We start from the raw sequence: 20,629 nt of genomic DNA on the forward strand, positions 1-20,629 counted from the left end.
AAGGAACTTATCTAGATGTGTGGTAAGCACTTTGAACCCCCAAGTACTTCACAGAAGTTTATAATGTAGAGCCGTAAAAATAGAAAAAATCATTTTTTCCCACAAAAATGATTTTTTAGCCCCCAAATGTTTATTTTTCCAAGGATAACAGGAGAAATGGATGGAAAAAGTTGTTGCACAATTTGCCCTGAGTACACTGATACACCATATGTGAGGGTAAACTACTGTTTGAGTGCATAGCAGAGCTCGGAAGGGAAGGAGTGCCGTTTTGGAATGCAGACTTTGATCGAATGGTCTGCGGGCGTCACATTGTGTTTGCAGAGCCCCTGATGTACCTAAACAGTAGACACCCCCAACAAGTGACCCCATATTGGAAACTAGACCCCCAAAGGAACTTATCTAGATGTGTTGTGAGAACTTTGAACCCCCAAGTGTTTCACTAAAGTTTATAACGTAGAGCCGTGAAATTAAAAAAATTTTCCCACAAAAATGATTTTTTAGCCCCCAGTTTTGGATTTTTCCAAGGGTAACAGGAGAGATTGGACCCCAAAAGTTGTTGCCCAATTTGTGCTGAGTACGCTGATTCCACATATGTAGGAGAAAACTACTGTTTGGACACACGTCGGGGCTCGGAAGGGAAGAAGTGGCGTTTTAGAATGCATACTTTGATGGAATAGTCTGCGGCGTCACGCTGCATTTGCAGAGCTCCTGATGAACCTAAACAGAAGAAACCCCCCACAAATGACACCATATTGGAAAGTAGACCCCGAAAGGAACTTATCTAGATGTGTTGTTAGAACTTTGAACCCCCAAGTGTTTCACTAAAGTTTATAACGCAGAGCCGTGAAAATAAAAAAAATAATTTTTTTCCCACAAAAATGATTTTTTAGCCCCCAATTTTTTATTTTCCCAAGGGTAACAAGAGAAATTGGAATGTAGAAGTTGTTGTCCAATTTATCCTGAATACGCTCATACCCCATATGTCGGGGTAAACCATTGTTTGGGTGCACGTTGTGGCTCGGAAGGTTGCATGTGCAGAGCCCCTGATGTGCCTAAACAGTGGAAACCCCCCAATTCTAACTCCAACCCTAACCCCAAACACCCTTAACCCTAATCCCAACCCTAACCACACCCCTAACCCCAACACACCCCTAACCCTAACACACCCCTAACCCTAACACACCCCTAACCCTAATCCCAACCCTAACCACACCCCTAACCCAAACACACCCCTAACCATAACCCTTACCACACCCCTAACCCTGACACACCCCTAACCCAACCGTAATCCAAACCCTAACCCCAACTCTTGCCCCAACCCTAACCCTAACTTTAGCTCCAACCCTAACCCTAACTTTAGCCCCAACCCTAACCTTAGCCCCAACCGCAACTTTAATTGTAGCCCGAACCCTAACCCTAACCCTAACCTTAAAGGGAAAATGGAAATAAATACATTTTTTGTTTATTTTATTATTTTTTCCTAACTAAGGAGGTGATGAAGGGAGGTTTGAGTTACTATTTATAGGGTTTATAGCAGGTTTTTATAGCTGGTTTTTGTTTGGCAGCTGTCACACACTAAAAGATGCTTTTTATTGCAAAAAATAGTTTTTTGCATCACCACATTTTGAAAGCTATAATTTTTCCATATTTTGGCCCACAGAGTGTTGTGAGGTCTTGTTTTTTGCGGGATGAGTTGATGTTTTTATTAGTACCATTTTCGGGCACATGAAATTTTTTGATCAGTTTCTATTCCGATTTTTGTTAGGCAGAATGAACAAAAACCAGCAATTCATGAATTTCTTTTCTTTTTTTCTTATTATACCGTTCCGCCTTTGGTAAAATTAATAAAGCAGTTTTATTCTTCGGGTTAGTACGATTACAGCGATATCTCATTTTTTTTCTGTTTTGGCGCTTTTATACAATAAAAACTATTTTATATAAATTAATAAATAAATTTTTGCATCGCATTATTTAATCAATTAGTGTTTATTGAAGATTTCCAAAACAATACAGTACAGTCAAACAGTAATAACAGTAACAGAGGTCAACTAAAAATGACCAGAAATAAGTGAGGAGAAAAACAAAACCAATCAGAAAGGGGGGGGAGGGGTAGGTACGGTAGGGGGAATAGGAGGGGGAGGAAAGGAGTATAGGCATTCACAAGACATTATCTAGCAGTTCAGTTATAGACAAGGGGTCCTGGCAAACTGTGGCAGAATAGGAATATTACAAACACAAAAACAGACATGTCAATTATGCTTACTTATTCCCACTCAAGTAAACGGTCAAACTAGGTGGTGCGGGTCAATAGAGGAATGACCGCTATGTAACCAAGGGTGCCAAATATTTTGTCTTTTGGTTTTGGCAGTCATGGAGTGAGCCAAGGCGAGTTCATATTGGCAGTGGACATTAAGTTTATTAATTAATTCTTTAATATTGGGAGAATTAGTGTCTTTCCATCTTGAGGCGACTAATAACCTGGCAGCTATTAGAATATGTGATAGTGTACCTCGAAGTATGTGTGGAATATCCTCCAGGCCGATGTGAAGAATGATCTGCCTAGGTGACAGAGTCAGCTGGATCCCCAAGACCTGTGCAATTAAAAGGTCCATATCTCTCCACCAGGGTTGAAGAATTGGGCACGACCACCAGGTATGTTCCAGAGTTCCCCTGTGACCGCACCCCCTCCAGCATTTATCCGACCCGGCAGGGTCATAGTGAGCCACCTGAACCGGATATTGATACCATCTAAGGTGTACTTTTTTCAATTGTTCGAGATGATTGACGCAGGCAGATACCCGTAATACTTCACCCAGTCCCTCCTCCCAATCCATCGGGTCAGATAGGATGTCCAGATCCTGTTCCCACTTGATCATATATGGCAGTTTAACGTCTTCTGCTGGGTCATTTAAGGCTTTATATAATATTGAAATTCCCTTTGGGCCAGAGTCAGGCAACATGAAATAACCATTAACCCTGTTATTTAAATGGGAGGTGAAGAAAGGCGAGTCTGGGGAATTATGAAGCAGATGACGTATCTGCAAATATTGATAGAAATATCTCCGGACATTCGGGAAGTTGGAGGCCAAGCGGTCAAAGGGGATAAGGCCAGTGGTATCAAATATCTGCCGTAATGTTACGATTCCAGCATTAACCCAAGGCTGGAGATTAGTAAATGGGATGTGTGTCTCAAGGGCTTTTAAGGGTAGGGAGTCATGAGATAATTTAATCAAGGAAGGGACCAGTGTCCTCCAATAGTGGAGCGCGATTTTCATGGTTGGTAAGGTAGGGGAATAATCAGTGATTGCAATAGATTCAGCCTCAAGAATCGTGCGGGTAGATCTAGTTTTGGCATAGTAGTTTTCTATTTGGAGCCATCTATGGTCTTTGTCCGCCTGCCACCAGTCTCTAAGTCCAGTTAGTATGGCCGCTCTATGGTACAGCATGAGGTTCGGCATTCCCAGCCCTCCCCGTTTGTACGGATAGTACATCAAGGTCCTAGAGATTCTCGATTTTTTGTGTGACCAAATATAATCGTATGTCATAGTTTGTAATTTCAAAATCAAACGTTTGGGGATTTTTAATGGGATACACCTAAGGAGATACAGTATTTTAGGCAGGATCATCATTTTGAAAACATTAATCCTGGCAATCCAGGTTGTCATAACTATGTGAAAGTGGTCAAGTTGTGCCCTAACCTGTGTGATCAATTTAGAGAAATTCTTCTCGACAATCTGTTCAGAGCCCGTCAATATAACTCCCAAGTACGGGATACCCTCTGTCATCCATTTAAATGGAAACTCAGCCTCCATTTTCGACTTGGCCGCGCATGGAACCGCCACCGGAAACAACAAGGACTTCGTGGGATTCAACCTGTAGTATGACACATTACTGAATTCCCCGAGTTCCAAGGTAATAGCTGTCAAGGATGTCTCCAAGTTGACACAGGATAGAATAACATCATCAGCATACAAGCCAATTCTGTGCTCCATCTGTCCAACCCTGATGCCAGTGATATTAGTAGAGGTTCTTATGCGTTCAGCAAGTGGCTCCATGCACAGTGCGAAAATAATAGGAGAGAGTGGGCAACCTTGACGAGTGCCATTCGTGATCTGAAACGGACCAGATAAAAAACCGGACGTCAAGACCCTGGCACAAGGAGTCGAGTACATAGCACAGATTGCTGAGAATATTGGGCCCGACAGTCCAAACCTTTCCAATACTGCCCGAAGATACCCCCAGTGCACCCTGTCAAAAGCCTTCTCAGCATCAAGTGACAGGAATGCACTGGGTAGGCCAGACAGCTCGGCTATTTTATTCAGATTCAGCATGCGCTGCACCCCATCTTTCGTCTCACGTCCGGCCACAAAACCCACTTGGTCCGGTGAAATTATAGTTGGGATAATAAGCTTTAGTCTGGACGCTATAATTTTAGTGAATATTTTGACATCCGAATTGAGCAGAGCAATGGGTCTAAAGTCACCAGGGTGTGTGAGGGGTTTCCCAGGCTTGGGTATGGTAGATATGGTAGCTTCCAAACCAGGAGCCGCCACAGTACCCGAGTCTCTCCACACCGAGAATAATCTCTGCAAATATGGAGTCAGCAACAGATAAAAGGATTTATAATAGTCATTTGTCAGCCCGTCTGGGCCTGGGGCCTTATGAGATTTAGTTTTTTTAATCGTTGAGTTAATTTCTACATCTGTGAAGGGAGAATTAAGGTAGTTTAGCTGCTCAGATGTAATACGGGGTAATTTTATAGAGTCTAGATATTTATAAATAGATTGGTGATCCGGTTGGGGAGTAGAAGGGTCATCTTTTAAGTTATACAATCCGGTATAATATTCTGCAAAAGCTTGGACTATGTCCTGAGGGTTCCTGAGGGCCTTCCCATTTTTATCTAAGATATGGTCCACTCTTGATTTAGCTTCCCTCTTATGTACTCTGCGCGCCAGGAGTGCACCTGCCCTATCACCTGCGGCATATAGATTAGTCTTGAATTTCTTCATGTTATGTGCATATCTGGCCAGGAGATTTTCTCTCAATTTAAACCTAATCTGATAGATCTCCTCGGAGATAGAAGGCGTGGGAGCAGACTTGTTGATATTGTCTAAATATTGCAGATGGGAAAGTAATACCTCTCTGCCACTCTCCCTCTTCCTTTTCAGGTAGGAAGCTTGTTGGAGAAGCACACCTCTAATCACTACTTTATGCGCCAACCATAAGGACTCATCAGAAACCTCTCCATTATCATTTATCTTAAAGTAATGTTCCAACTCCGAAGAGATTCTATCTAACACCTCCCCATTCAGCAGCAATGCGTCGTTTAATCGCCACCTAAAGGCTGGGTTAGCTTGGTGTGCTAAAGTAAGAGTTAGAGTGATGGGAGCGTGATCAGACCACGTTATTAAGCCTATAGTTGCGGATCTACATCTGGACAAGGTTGCACTATCTGTTAGAAAATAATCAATACGGGAGTATGTGGAATGCCTGGAAGAGTAAAAGGTATAATCCCTTTCAGATGCATGCGAATATCTCCAATAATCATGCAGGTGGAATTCGCCTGTGAGGAGAGTCAAGTCCCGTCTAGGTCGTCTGTTACCAGAAGAGCAATCAAGGTCCACATGCATGGGGAGATTAAATTTGCATCGCATTATTCTGAGGGCTATAACTTTTTTTTTTTCGCTGATGACACTGTATGGCGGCTCATTTTTTGTGGGACAAGATGACGTTTTCAGAAGTACCATTTTTATTTATATCTGTCTTTTTGATCGCATGTTATTCCACTTTTTGTTCGGCCGTATGATGATAAAGCATTGTTTTTTGCCTCGTTTTTTTTTTTTTTTTCGGTGTACCCTGACTAACTAGTGGGACAGTTTTATAGGTCGGGTCGTTACGGATGTGGCGATACTAAATATGTGTAATTTTATTGTTTTTTAATTTACATAAAGAAATGTATTTATTGGAAAAATATTTATTTTTTTCTTTATTTAGGATTTTTTTTTTTTTTACACGTTAATATTTTTTTACTTTTTTACTTTGTCCCAGGGTGGGACAAAGCACTGTGTCAGATCAGTGATCTTGTCAAGGTGAAAATATATTTTCTTATATACTTTTTGTACTGCTATATCTTAGACTGTGAAATAATAAGATTTTTCCCTCGCTTGTAGATATTAATGAAACTGTATTTAAAATGGCTGGTAACATGGCACCAGTCATGTGAAGACCAGTACCCCTCGAGCTTAGAGCTCAGGATAGTATCTCTGATGCTGGACATTAATTAACAACATTTATCTAGGGGGGAATGTGAAGGAACAAATTATGAAAGGTTCTCCATTTTGTGCTAGATTCTCCATTTTGTGTTTTTGACTCCATTTTCTTGTTGCTTAAAGATAAATTCTGTTATTTAATTAGGTAAAAGGTTACAGCTGCCATGAAGTAACTTTATCTTGTTCACAAGCCTGGTATGCAACTAGGCTATTGTTCATAATTGGTATAAAGACCTTGAGTTTTCTGTCTCGAGCCAGATAAGAGATTCGGGGGTGTATCACTATACAAGACTGAGGCATCTGTTAGAAAAACACATACTGTGCCAAAAAGACATGACTATATCTGTAGTTTCCATTTTTCCTGTATCCTCATGGGTTAAGTTTTTCCTGCATTCTTATAGGTTAAGAACTGTGAGTGTGTTCTTATGCTGATTGGTTGAAGTATAATTTCTGTGACAATGAAAACTGATATACAAAATAAATGGGGGCCAGAGATCAGCTCGATCCCCCATACAGAGACACACGTCTCCGTCTGGTAATTTTCAGTTGCCGGCAACACTTTATATATTAATTTGGAAATCACTGGGTTAACCGTGAAGGATCAATTTAAATCCTCCCTCAACAGTTGGCGCCCAACGTGGGGCTCTAAGCAGGAACGCCTCTGCCCCCCGGAGGACAACAAGACAAAGGACCCTCGGACCGGACACAGGCACTGGAAAATTGGGACTGATCATCCCCCACAACCACGGTAAGTTGGCAGTTATACTGTCCAGACTGACCGTTTGGTGTGGTTTTCCTGTGTTTGTTGCTGCAAAGAGGATCTGAGGTTTGTCCCCGGAGGTGGGATGATTTTTGGGTGGAATCATATAGAGGTGTAGTTCCGTTGGAAGCCCAGTGCTCGAACCGTACCTCATAAGGGACGGACACCCCGGATTAACCAGTGATGTAATTCTCTTTATAGTCAAAATATCCTGAATTCCTGATCACTGTTAGAATCAGGCGCGGTGAGGTGATCGAAGATTGGGTAGGATGCGTAACTCAGGAATATATTGATTTAAATATTTCCAGGGGTGTCCGGAGGGTTAAGTCTAAGACGCCCTCCTCCTTTCACTGAGTACCGCGTTTTTGGGTTGTCCCAGCGGGGGACAGAGAGAGACCCAGTGGAATAAAACCGTAAGGCCGTCGGTATTATGCACAACTAAGAAGGATATTTAGCTCTAAAGGAGAATCCGTTTTTGTGGAAGGAAAAGAAGTCTTTGAAGTTGTATTATGAATCTGATATTGTTAGCCCAAAAATGGGGAAAATATTCTCAATTATAGGTTTTTCTAAGGTGTTCTGGTATGTGAATTGTGAGATGAAGATTTTGTAGAAATTAATTAAGTCTAAGAACTACTGTATTTCGTTTGTGTTTGTCTTTGAAATATCCGATGGGAGGGGTCGCGTAGCTGCGTTATTGCTTGTCTCTTTTCTCTGTGTAGAGGAATGCTGTGATCTCTCTTGTCTCTGTGTCCTTGGAATGGAGAGAGCACATACTGTAACGGTGTTTTCTGTATTTTCTCTGGTAGATCTGTGTCTTGTTTAAAGCGACAACATTGTTTTTAAGTATAAAGAAATATTATAATCTGGAATTTGAAAGTGAAATCTAGTGTCTAGTTTTAGAAGGAAATTTGTAAGTGATTGGTAAAAGCAAGTTGAGTGGTTGATATATAGCAAATTGAGGATCAACAGAGGAAGTGAATTCTGATGAATAATGTGTCAGAAAGACAAACAATTAAAAATGATGATCTGGAACAGGGGGTCTCCCTGCTTGATGATAAGGTCCCTCCCCAGCCCCATGTCAATTCTCAGATCAAGAGCTTGTTTTAATTAGAGTAGATGACAGACCCAATAAATATACTCTTATAAAACCTATCCCTGTGGGACCTATCCCTGAAGTTACTGCTCAGTTCGTAATCTCTCCCTCATGTCCGGTAAATTTACTGGGGGCAGATTTATTATCACAGTTCCGCTCCAGAATACAATTCCAAGATGATGGTCAGATGGTCCTTGCGTTATATAACCCCTATGTAGATGAATATAAAGAGATGTGTATCCTACTTGCCCTTCCTACGGTTATGATGGTCCTGATAGACCCAGATTCTCCCCCAATAATACCTGTAGAACCAGTAAAAGTGTTTCTCAAACCTGGTGCCCCTTTTTCTAAAGTCCATCAATACCCTTTGAAACATGATCAGGAGCAGTGCCTCAAGGGGCAAATACAAATGTTATTCGATAATGGTGCCCTGATACCCTGTGTTTCCCCATGTAACACACCCTTGTTTCCCGTTAAGAAAAAGACCCCACCCGGCCAACCCCCTGCGTACCGGCTGGTACAAGATCTACAGGCAGTTAATGCAGTTACTGTTCCAGAAACTCCGGTGCCTAAGCCACATACTCTTTTGTCCCAGATATCTCAGGATGCTGCTTGGTTCACAGTCATCGATCTTGCCAATGTCTTCTTCAGCATTCCATTACACCCAGATTGCCAGTTTCTGTTTGCATTCACTTATCAGGGATGACAATTGACGCGGACAGCTATGCCACAGGGGGCCCAAAAAGAAGTCCCAATCAGTTTGCAAAAAATATGGGAGAGTGTCTTTTGCCCTGGCAGTTAGAACACCCCTATGTCACGCTGCTTCAGTATGTGGCTGATCTTTTGTTGTGTGGACGGACAGAGCAGGAAACCATTGTTGCCACTGTTAGTTTTCTCAAGTATCTGGCAGATCTGAACTGTCGGGTTTCGGCCTCGAAATTCTGCCTTGGTCAAGTGATATTTTTGGGTCACTGTCTCCTTCAGGGTGCCAGACACCTCACAAAAGAAAGAAAAATAGTCGTCAGCTCCCTTCCTTTACCAAAAGATGAGACTGAACTCCAGCGTTTTCTTGGACTATGTACTTATTGTTGTCAGTGGATACCGGACGCATCCCGTATAATGCAACCTTTCTACAATGCCCTGAAAGACGGTTCAAGATATGCTGATGATTTGGCAGATTCCACACCAGATACGCTGTTACTACGGAAGATACTGTAGTGCACGGAGCTGCACTCCCTCCCTCACTGTCAGCACAAGAAGTAGAACTTCAGGCTCTGTCTACTGCATGTGTTCTGGCCAAAGACAGGCGGGCTAATATATACACGGACTCACAGTATGCATTTGGTATTGCTCATGATTTAGGAGCCCTATGGGCCAATCGAGGGTTTATTACCACCGCCGGGACTCCAGTGAAGAATGCTGAAGCTGTTAAAACCCTCATGGACTCAATCAAATTACCCACTGATGGTCCATACCCCACACGATGTATATAGTATCCCTAACCAAGTACAACCTAGCCATATGTCCATGACCAGACAGCTGCGACTTCGGTGTGCTATTCTCATGCCTACTAATGTGACTTTGAAAAGGTGCACTGTCCTGAACCCCGCTACTCTTCTCCTAGTTCCCTTGGATCCAAAGGGGGGAGGAGTAGGTGTCATGAAAAAGGACACTCTTTTTCTTTCTAGAATGGATCCAGAGGAGCAAGATTAGGTTTCCAAATCACATGATTGTCTAGAATTGATGTCTCAGGAAACGGCTGGTCTCTAGTGTGCCTATTCTAATGCTGATTTTGAGCTTTTTGTAGATGGATCCCGTCACCAAGATGACCAAGGACGCTACTGTACCAGATATGCTGTGGTCTCAGAACATGAGATAATCAAGGCAGAGTCAATGCCAGCTCATATGTCTGCACAAGAAGCAGAGCTCAAGGCGCTCATAGAAGCGTGCAAACTAGCAGAAGGTAAGACTGTAAATATCTACATTGATTCCAGGTATGCTTTTGGCATTGCACACGGTTATGGGCCTATCTGGAGAGCCAGGACTTTCCTGACAGCAAATGGCCACCCCTTTAAACGTGCTGAGGCAGTCCAGCAACTTATGAATGCACTACAGCTTCCCACCCAAACAGGCATCATAAAGGTAAAGGCACATACTAAAGGCACTGATGGACGGACAAAAGGGTAACGCACTGGCAGACCAGGCTGCCAAGAAAGCAGCAAGCACTCCTGTGGCCTCTAGAGTACATCACCTAGACACCCCACCATCTCCATTTGTGTTGAAAGACATCTTAGCCCGGTTACAAGAACAGGCAAGTAAGGAGGAGAAAAATAGGTGGCAAAAGATAGGGGCTTGCTCTGATACCGTCACTGGACTATGGGGGAGGGGTGAAAAGGTCTGCCTACCACAGGTACTGTACCCAATGATGGCACAGGTTCTGCACGGGAATGTGCACCACTCGAAGACGGCCATGTGTGACACCCTACAGAGACAATGGATTGCCCCCGGGGTTTTCCACCTGCGCAGAAAGGCAGGTACAGAGCTGCATGATATGTGCCACACATAATCAGAGTAGGACAGTGAAAACCCCATCCAAACACACTCCCCGGCCCTTTAACCAATTCCAGAGACTGCAGATTGATTATATTCAGTTACCTAGGGTAGGGACGTATGAGTATGTGTTGGTCTGCATTGATTTATTTTCAGGTTGGCCAGAAGCCTACCCAGTTGCCAAAGCTACGGCTAAGACAACGGTGAAGAAACTGATGGCTGAGATCATATGCAGGTATGGAATTCCTGAAGTCATTGAAAGCGATCAGGGTTCCCATTTTACTGGAGAGATCATGTCAGAGGTAATGGCAGCACTGGGGGTAAGTCAAGCATTGCATACTCCATACCATCCGCAGAGCAGTGGAAAAGTGGAAAGACTAAATGGAACTCTTAAGCTTAAAATCCAGAAGGCAATGGCAGAGACTGGTAAACCATGGACAGAATGCCTCCCTCTAGCTTTGTTTTTAATAAGACATACCCCAAACAGGAAGACAGGACTGTCACCGTATGAGATTCTGTTTGGCAGGGGCCCCAATCTTGAATGTTTCTTTCCACAACAGTTGCAGCTCAAGTACCAGGACCTGACTAGTTATGTGCAGGCCTTACATGGACACCTTGCCAAAGTGCATTTAACCGTTTTCAGTTCTCTTCCAGACCCAGACAAGATTCCTGGACACCATCTCTTTGTGCCAGGAGACCTGGTGTATGGGAAAAAGTTTGTGTGCAGAGATTGTCTCCAGACAAGATTTGAAGGACCCCACACGGTGATCCTGGTCACCCCCCACTGCAGTAAAACTTGAAGGAAAGAGCACCTGGATCCACGCCTCACACTGTAAAAGAGACTGTTGTTTTTGATCCTGGAACTGAGGGCTATCCTCGCCCCTACCTCTTCGGCCCCTAATGTAAATAAGAATCCTGGTCCCACTATTCTCTGGGTAAACCTGACAGCCCCGGTGAATATCTGGCGATTTGATTTCTGTGATGTAGTCAAGTGCCTCGAGACTGAACGGGTGGTAGAGGGGATCATCCAGTTTTATATATGTGTTACCAGAAATGACAACAATAACTGTTATTATTAGACAGATGCTGCCTGGAATACGGGAGATGATTGGGGATATAAATCTAGTGAAGCCATGTTCCCAAGGATGGGACGGGTAGGAGTCTTCGTGAGAGAATGCATCTAACAGCCCTTCTGCAACCACCTAGAGGCTGTAAATGGGGTAAAAGTTGTCACCCCCTTCTCCTAAATCTTGAAAGCCCCCAATCTGCTGACCTGCAGACATTTGTACTGGGAAGGCATTATAATTATGTATTTAATAGTGGATACCATGGGAATTTAGGCCATATACAGCTCCAGGATATTAGTTTCAGACCAACCAAGGCCCCTGTTACCAGTACACCTAAAACAGGCCCAGGTGAGCGTTTGCAACATGTAGTTAATGAAGTGATCCCCATTCCAGGTCTCAGTTGGCAAGAGGTTTTCTCCATAGAAACACAAACAGCCCCAAGGAAAAACCTGTGGTTAGAATGGGTGAGATACAATGTAAGAGTCCAGAATATCTCTGTAGGATGTATTGCTTGTGCTGCTGCGAATACACACCTATACACACATGCATTGCTTTTCCCTGATGACAACACCACCGCCTGTGTCATGAATTTGTTGAAAGGTTTGAAGTCCACTGATTGCCCAGATTATGTCCCACTAATTCATAAGGAACCTAAACTAAAGGTCCCAGGAGAAGTAACCGTATTAGCTGACAATTACACCTGCTATAATTCCCACGACACCACAGGTATACCAGTAGAAATCTCCGAGACAGGTTACTGCAAAGAGAACAGTTCTCTAGATACGGATTTGCTAATTAAACATACACAATATATGTACACCAAAGATACCTGATGAACCTACCAGAAAGAGAAGTTTTGATCAGCTCCACATGAGTTATGAAGAAGATCCACTGGTATATATTGATACCATTGGAGTGCCAAGGGGGGTGCCTGACCAGTTTAAAGCCCAGAACCAGATTTATGCCGGCTTTGCTTCTATAATCCCACAGGTGCAGATTAATAAAAATGTTGAATGGATCAAATATATATATATTACAGTGAACAAAGATTTGTCAATTATAGCTGTGATGCCTTTTAGGGTATAGTTGAGGATTTGGGCCCTAACACTTGTATGACCCGTGCTGCAACCCGACCTAAGAGAATTACACTGAATCCTGTCCAGACAAGATCACATGCAGTGATATAAGAAGCTGACACAGGATTGTGGTTGGTGGATAGTGGAGACATTAACTTTTGGGAGTAGGCTGACAGTAATCCTTTTGGGAAGGAGCTGTAGACCAGCATGTCATGTCGCCCCCCACCACCAGAGAACCAACCACATCAGGTAGGGCAAGACAGATACAGGAATATTATCCCTGGAGGCCCTCTGACTAGCTAGCTATGCAGAAACAATTGGCTGACCCTGAGAACCAACCTTTCTCATTTTACAAACAAATAATGATAATATGATAGATGTATAAGTACACCTGGGCAGGCCTAGGTAGTTAGTGAAAGCAATCCCGACTGGCACCTTCCTCAATCAAGAAGTAGACCCACCAGAGTACGATGGTACTGATCCAAGGGAGATCCCTAAGTATGTCCCCCTCAAGAGAGTAGACAGAACCCCCCATTCTCAGATGATGTTAAGAGATTTAGTTTAGGGACAGTGGGAGAACTCCATGTGAGGTTAGTGAAGGGTTCAGCTGCCTGGAGGCCTCTCGCTAGGGGAGAGTTTCTGAGGTGTCTGGATGAAGAAATCCACCTCCCCTTTTCCCATCACATGGACAGTCTCGAAGGATCTTTCTTTAAGGGAAAAAAACTTAGTGTTTAGGGGGGATTGTCAAGGTGAAAATATATTTTCTTATATACTTTTTGTACTGCTATATCTTAGACTGTGAAATAATAAGATTTTTCCCTCGCTTGTAGATATTAATGAAACTGTATTTAAAATGGCTGGTAACATGGCACCAGTCATGTGAAGACCAGTACCCCTCGAGCTTAGAGCTCAGGATAGTATCTCTGATGCTGGACATTAATTAACAACATTTATCTAGGGGGGAATGTGAAGGAACAAATTATGAAAGGTTCTCCATTTTGTGCTAGATTCTCCATTTTGTGTTTTTGACTCCATTTTCTTGTTGCTTAAAGATAAATTCTGTTATTTAATTAGGTAAAAGGTTACAGCTGCCATGAAGTAACTTTATCTTGTTCACAAGCCTGGTATGCAACTAGGCTATTGTTCATAATTGGTATAAAGACCTTGAGTTTTCTGTCTCGAGCCAGATAAGAGATTCGGGGGTGTATCACTATACAAGACTGAGGTGTCATGATCTCAATGGCAAGAGATCATAGCATCAGCATATATAGGAACTAGCTCTTGGAAGATGGAAACTGAGCTGACCATGAACTAAACCCAACGCACAACTAGCAGTGGCCGGGTAGCATGCCTACGTTGATTCTAGATGCCCAGCACCAGCCGGAGGACTAAATAAAGCTAGCAGAGGAAAATATTAGTCCTAGCTCACCTCTAGAGAAATACCCCGAAAGGAGACAGAGGCCCCCCACATGTATTGGCGGTGAATCAAGATGAAATAACAAACGTAGTATGAAAATAGGTTTAGCAAATTTGAGGTCCACTTACTACATAGCAGAAGACAGAAAGGACACTTTCATGGTCAGCTAAAAACCCTATCAAAACACCATCCAGAAATTACTTTAAAACTCTGGCATTAACTCATAACACCAGAGTGGCAATTCCTGTTCACAAGAGCTTTCCAGACACAGTAACGAAACTACAGCTGTGAACTGGAACAAAAATGCAAAAACAAACATGGACAAGAGTCCAACTTATCTAGTAGTTGTCTAGGAGCAGGAACAAGCACAGAGAGGCTTCTGATAACATTGTTGACCGGCAAGCAACTAACAGAGCAGCAAGGTTATATAGCGACTCCCACATCTTGATGGGAACAGGTGAACAGAGAAGATGAAGACACCAGTTCAATTCCACCAGTAGCCACCGGGGGAGCCCAGAATCCAAATTCACAACAGTACCCCCCCCTCAAGGAGGGGGCACCGAACCCTCACCCGAACCACCAGGGCGATCAGGATGGGCCCTATGAAAGGCACGAACCAGATCAGAGGCATGAACATCAGATGCATTCACCCAAGAATTATCCTCCTGGCCGTATCCCTTCCACTTGACCAGATACTGGAGTCTCCGTCTGGAAACACGAGAGTCTAAGATTTTCTCCACAACGTACTCCAACTCACCCTCAACCAACACCGGAGCAGGAGGCTCAACGGAAGGCACAACCGGTACCTCATACCTGCGCAATAATGACCGATGAAAAACGTTATGAATAGAAAAGGATGCAGGGAGGTCCAAACGGAAGGAAACAGGGTTAAGAATCTCCAATATCTTATACGGGCCGATGAACCGAGGCTTAAACTTAGGAGAAGAGACCCTCATAGGGACAAAACGAGAAGACAACCACACCAAGTCCCCAACATGAAGACGAGGACCAACACGACGACGGCGGTTAGCAAAAAGCTGAGTCTTCTCCTGGGACAACCTCAAATTGTCCACCACCTGCCCCCAGATCTGATGCAATCTCTCCACCACAGCATCCACTCCAGGACAATCCGAAGATTCCACATGACCAGAGGAAAATCGAGGATGAAACCCCGAATTACAGAAAAACGGGGACACCAAAGTGGCAGAGCTGGCCCGATTATTGAGAGCGAACTCCGCCAATGGCAAAAAAGCAACCCAATCATCCTGGTCAGCAGACACAAAACACCTCAGATATGTCTCCAGGGTCTGATTAATCCGCTCAGTCTGGCCATTCGTCTGAGGATGGAAAGCGGACGAAAAAGATAAATCTATGCCCATCCTAGCACAGAATGCCCGCCAAAATCTAGACACGAATTGGGTCCCTCTGTCAGAAACGATATTCTCAGGAATACCATGCAAACGAACAACATTTTGAAAAAACAGAGGAACCAACTCGGAAGAAGAAGGCAACTTGGGCAGAGGAACCAAATGGACCATCTTAGAGAAACGGTCACACACCACCCAGATGACAGACATCTTCTGAGAAACAGGCAGATCTGAAATAAAATCCATCGAGATGTGCGTCCAAGGCCTCTTAGGAATAGGCAAGGGCAACAACAATCCACTAGCCCGAGAACAACAAGGCTTGGCCCGAGCACAAACGTCACAAGACTGCACAAAGCCTCGCACATCTCGTGACAGGGAAGGCCACCAGAAGGACCTTGCCACCAAATCCCTGGTACCAAAAATGCCAGGATGACCTGCCAACGCAGAAGAATGAACCTCAGAGATGACTCTACTGGTCCAATCATCAGGAACAAACAGTTTATCAGGTGGGCAACGATCAGGTCTATCCGCCTGAAACTCCTGCAAGGCCCGCCGCAGGTCTGGAGAAACGGCTGACAATACCACTCCATCCTTAAGGATACCTGTGGGCTCAGAGTTACCAGGCGAGTCAGGCTCAAAACTCCTAGAAAGGGCATCCGCCTTAACATTCTTAGAACCCGGTAGGTATGACACCACAAAATTAAACCGAGAGAAAAATAATGACCAGCGCGCCTGTCTAGGATTCAGGCGCCTGGCAGTCTCAAGATAAACCAAATTTTTGTGGTCAGTCAATACCACCACCTGATGTCTGGCCCCCTCAAGCCAATGGCGCCACTCCTCAAAAGCCCACTTCATGGCCAAAAGCTCCCGATTCCCAACATCATAATTCCGCTCAGCGGGCGAAAATTTACGGGAAAAGAAGGCACAAGGCCTCATCACGGAGCAGTCAGAACTTTTCTGCGACAACACTGCCCCAGCTCCGATCTCAGAAGCGTCGACCTCAACCTGAAAAGGTAGAGCAACATCAGGCTGACGCAACACAGGGGCAGAGGAAAAACGGCGCTTAAGCTCCCGAAAGGCCTCCACAGCATCAGGGGACCAATCAGCAACATCAGCACCCTTCTTATTCAAATCGGTCAATGGCTTAGCAATATCCGAAAAACCAGCAATAAATCGACGATAAAAGTTAGCAAAGCCCAAAAATTTCTGAAGACTCTTAAGAGAAGAGGGCTGCGTCCAATCACAAATAGCTTGAACCTTGACAGGATCCATTTCAATGGAAGAGGGGGAAAAAATATATCCCAAAAAGGAAATCCTCTGTACCCCAAAAACACACTTAGAACCCTTCACACACAAAGAATTAGACCGCAAAACCTGAAAAACCCTCCTGACTTGCTGGACATGAGAGTCCCAGTCATCCGAAAAAATCAGAATATCATCCAGATACACAATCATAAATTTATCCAAATAATCGCGAAAAATATCATGCATAAAGGACTGGAAAACTGACGGAGCATTTGAAAGACCAAAAGGCATCACTAAATACTCAAAGTGGCCCTCGGGCGTATTAAATGCGGTTTTCCACTCATCCCCCTGCCTGATTCGCACCAAATTATATGCCCCACGAAGGTCAATCTTAGAGAACCACTTGGCCCCCTTTATGCGAGCAAACAAATCAGTCAGCAACGGCAATGGGTATTGATATTTAACAGTGATTTTATTCAAAAGCCGATAATCAATACATGGTCTCAAAGAGCCGTCTTTTTTTGACACGAAGAAAAAACCGGCTCCTAAGGGAGATGACGATGGACGAATATGTCCCTTTTCCAAGGACTCCTTTATATATTCACGCATAGCAGCATGTTCAGGCACAGACAGATTAAATAAACGACCCTTTGGGTATTTACTACCCGGGATTAAATCTATGGCACAATCGCACTCTCGGTGCGGAGGTAACGAATCAAGCTTGGATTCTTCAAAGACGTCACGATAGTCAGACAGGAACTCAGGAATTTCAGAGGGAATAGATGATGAAATGGAAACCACAGGTACATCCCCATGAGCCCCCTTACATCCCCAGCTCAACACAGACATAGCTTTCCAGTCGAGGACTGGGTTGTGAGATTGCAGCCAAGGCAATCCTAGCACCAAATCATCATGTAGATTATACAGCACCAGAAAGCGAATAATCTCCTGGTGATCCGGATTAATACGCATAGTTACTTGTGTCCAGTATTGTGGTTTATTATTAGCCAATGGGGTGGAGTCAATCCCCTTCAGAGGAATAGGAGTCTCCAAAGGCTCTAAATCATACCCACAGCGTTTGGCAAAGGACCAATCCATAAGACTCAAAGCGGCGCCAGAGTCGACATAGGCGTCCGTGGTAATAGATGACAAAGAGCAAATCAGGGTCACAGATAGAATAAACTTAGACGGTAAGGTGCAAATGGAAACAGATTTACCAAGCTTTTTAGTGCGCTTAGAGCATGCTGATATAACATGAGTAGAATCACCACAATAGAAACACAACCCATTTTTCCGTCTAAAATTCTGCCGCTCGCTTCGGGACAGAATTCTATCACACTGCATACTCTCTGGCGATTTCTCAGTGGACAACACCAGATGGTGCACTGGTTTGCGCTCCCGCAAACGCCTATCGATCTGAATAGCCATTGTCATGGACTCATTCAGACCCGCAGGCACAGGGAACCCCACCATAACATCCTTAATGGCATCAGAGAGACCCTCTCTGAAAGTCGCCGCCAGGGCGCACTCATTCCACTGAGTAAGCACAGACCATTTACGGAATCTTTGGCAGTAAATTTCCGCTTCATCTTGCCCCTGAGATAGGGACATCAAAGTTTTTTCTGCCTGAAGCTCCAAATGAGGTTCGTCATAAAGCAACCCCAAGGCCAGAAAAAACGCATCCACATTGAGCAACGCAGGATCCCCTGGTGTCAATGAAAAAGCCCAGTCTTGAGGGTCGCCCCGGAGCAAGGAAATCACAATCCTGACCTGCTGTGCAGGATCTCCGGCAGAGCGAGATTTCAGGGACAAAAATAATTTGCAATTATTTCGAAAATTCTGAAACCCAGATCTATTCCCCGAGAAAAATTCCGGCAAAGGAATTCTCGGCTCAGATACAGGTGCATGACAAACAAAATCTTGCAAATTTTGTACCTTCGTGGCGAGATTATTCAAACCTGCAGTTACACTCTGAAGATCCATTGCAAACAGGTGAACACAGAGCCATTCAAAGGAGAGAAAAAAAAAAAAAAAAAAATTTCAGCAGACTACTTATTTCTCTCCTTTCTCAGCCAAGGATTTTAACCCTTTAGTGGGCCGGTCAAACTGTCATGATCTCAATGGCAAGAGATCATAGCATCAGCATATATAGGAACTAGCTCTTGGAAGATGGAAACTGAGCTGACCATGAACTAAACCCAACGCACAACTAGCAGTGGCCGGGTAGCATGCCTACGTTGATTCTAGATGCCCAGCACCAGCCGGAGGACTAAATAAAGCTAGCAGAGGAAAATATTAGTCCTAGCTCACCTCTAGAGAAATACCCCGAAAGGAGACAGAGGCCCCCCACATGTATTGGCGGTGAATCAAGATGAAATAACAAACGTAGTATGAAAATAGGTTTAGCAAATTTGAGGTCCACTTACTACATAGCAGAAGACAGAAAGGACACTTTCATGGTCAGCTAAAAACCCTATCAAAACACCATCCAGAAATTACTTTAAAACTCTGGCATTAACTCATAACACCAGAGTGGCAATTCCTGTTCACAAGAGCTTTCCAGACACAGTAACGAAACTACAGCTGTGAACTGGAACAAAAATGCAAAAACAAACATGGACAAGAGTCCAACTTATCTAGTAGTTGTCTAGGAGCAGGAACAAGCACAGAGAGGCTTCTGATAACATTGTTGACCGGCAAGCAACTAACAGAGCAGCAAGGTTATATAGCGACTCCCACATCTTGATGGGAACAGGTGAACAGAGAAGATGAAGACACCAGTTCAATTCCACCAGTAGCCACCGGGGGAGCCCAGAATCCAAATTCACAACACTGAGGCATCTGTTAGAAAAACACATACTGTGCCAAAAAGACATGACTATATCTGTAGTTTCCATTTTTCCTGTATCCTCATGGGTTAAGTTTTTCCTGCATTCTTATAGGTTAAGAACTGTGAGCGTGTTCTTATGCTGATTGGTTGAAGTATAATTTCTGTGACAATGAAAACTGATATACAAAATAAACGGGGGCCAGAGATCAGCTCGATCCCCCATACAGAGACACACGTCTCCGTCTGGTCATTTTCAGTTGCCGGCAACACTTTATATATTAATTTGGAAATCACTGGGTTAACCGTGAAGGATCAATTTAAATCCTCCCTCAACAATCTGACAGGCAATGCAGGAGGCTGGCAAGCCACCTCCCTGCAGGACCCGGAAAGACCCCAGCGGCCATCTTGGATTCGGGGCCTGCAGGGAGGAGGACGGAGGAGATGCTTGGAACAATGCGATCATATCGCGCTGTTCCGAGGGTCTCAGGGAAGCACACAGGGAGCCCCCTCCATGCGCGATACTTCCCTATGCCGCAGGAACGCTGCTATCATGTTTAATCTCAGTCTTCCAGGGGTTAATGTGCCGGGAGCGGTCCGTGACCCCTCTTGGCACATAGTGCTGGATGTCAGCTGTGATAATCAGCAGACACCGAGCCGCGATCAGCCACGCTCCCCCCCATGAGTGCGGCTGATCGGTGATGACATACTAACCCATTGGTGGTCATACGGGCCCAGGCCACCTCGACGGGACAGTACATCTGACGTCAGAAAGGGGTTACGGTTCTTTCATCTCCGTATAAGTTTTACCATTGCTGCAGCAGTGTACCATAACCACTGGGCTTCTCACAGGTCCATCCAACAATCTGTTTATCTGATGCGCAATATATCGAACCCGAGCACCCTGTAAACAACACACTGTTTAACATTCATGGTCTCGGCAGCAGGTGACCCTGTC

At 44.2% G+C, this 20,629-nt stretch overlaps 1 long non-coding RNA gene across 1 annotated transcript; it reads left to right on the forward strand.

Annotated features, from left to right (window-relative positions):
• The first annotated feature begins 12,174 nt into the window (after nt 1-12,174).
• On the forward strand, nt 12,175-19,904 carry LOC143804840 (uncharacterized). The gene is made up of 2 exons (XR_013221117.1): nt 12,175-14,040; nt 19,682-19,904. It is a non-coding gene; the product is annotated as an uncharacterized LOC143804840 (long non-coding RNA).
• The last annotated feature ends 725 nt before the right edge of the window (nt 19,905-20,629 follow it).

The sequence above is a fragment of the Ranitomeya variabilis genome, chromosome 2, assembly GCF_051348905.1.
Source record: "Ranitomeya variabilis isolate aRanVar5 chromosome 2, aRanVar5.hap1, whole genome shotgun sequence".
NCBI classification, from domain to species: Eukaryota; Metazoa; Chordata; class Amphibia; order Anura; family Dendrobatidae; genus Ranitomeya; species Ranitomeya variabilis.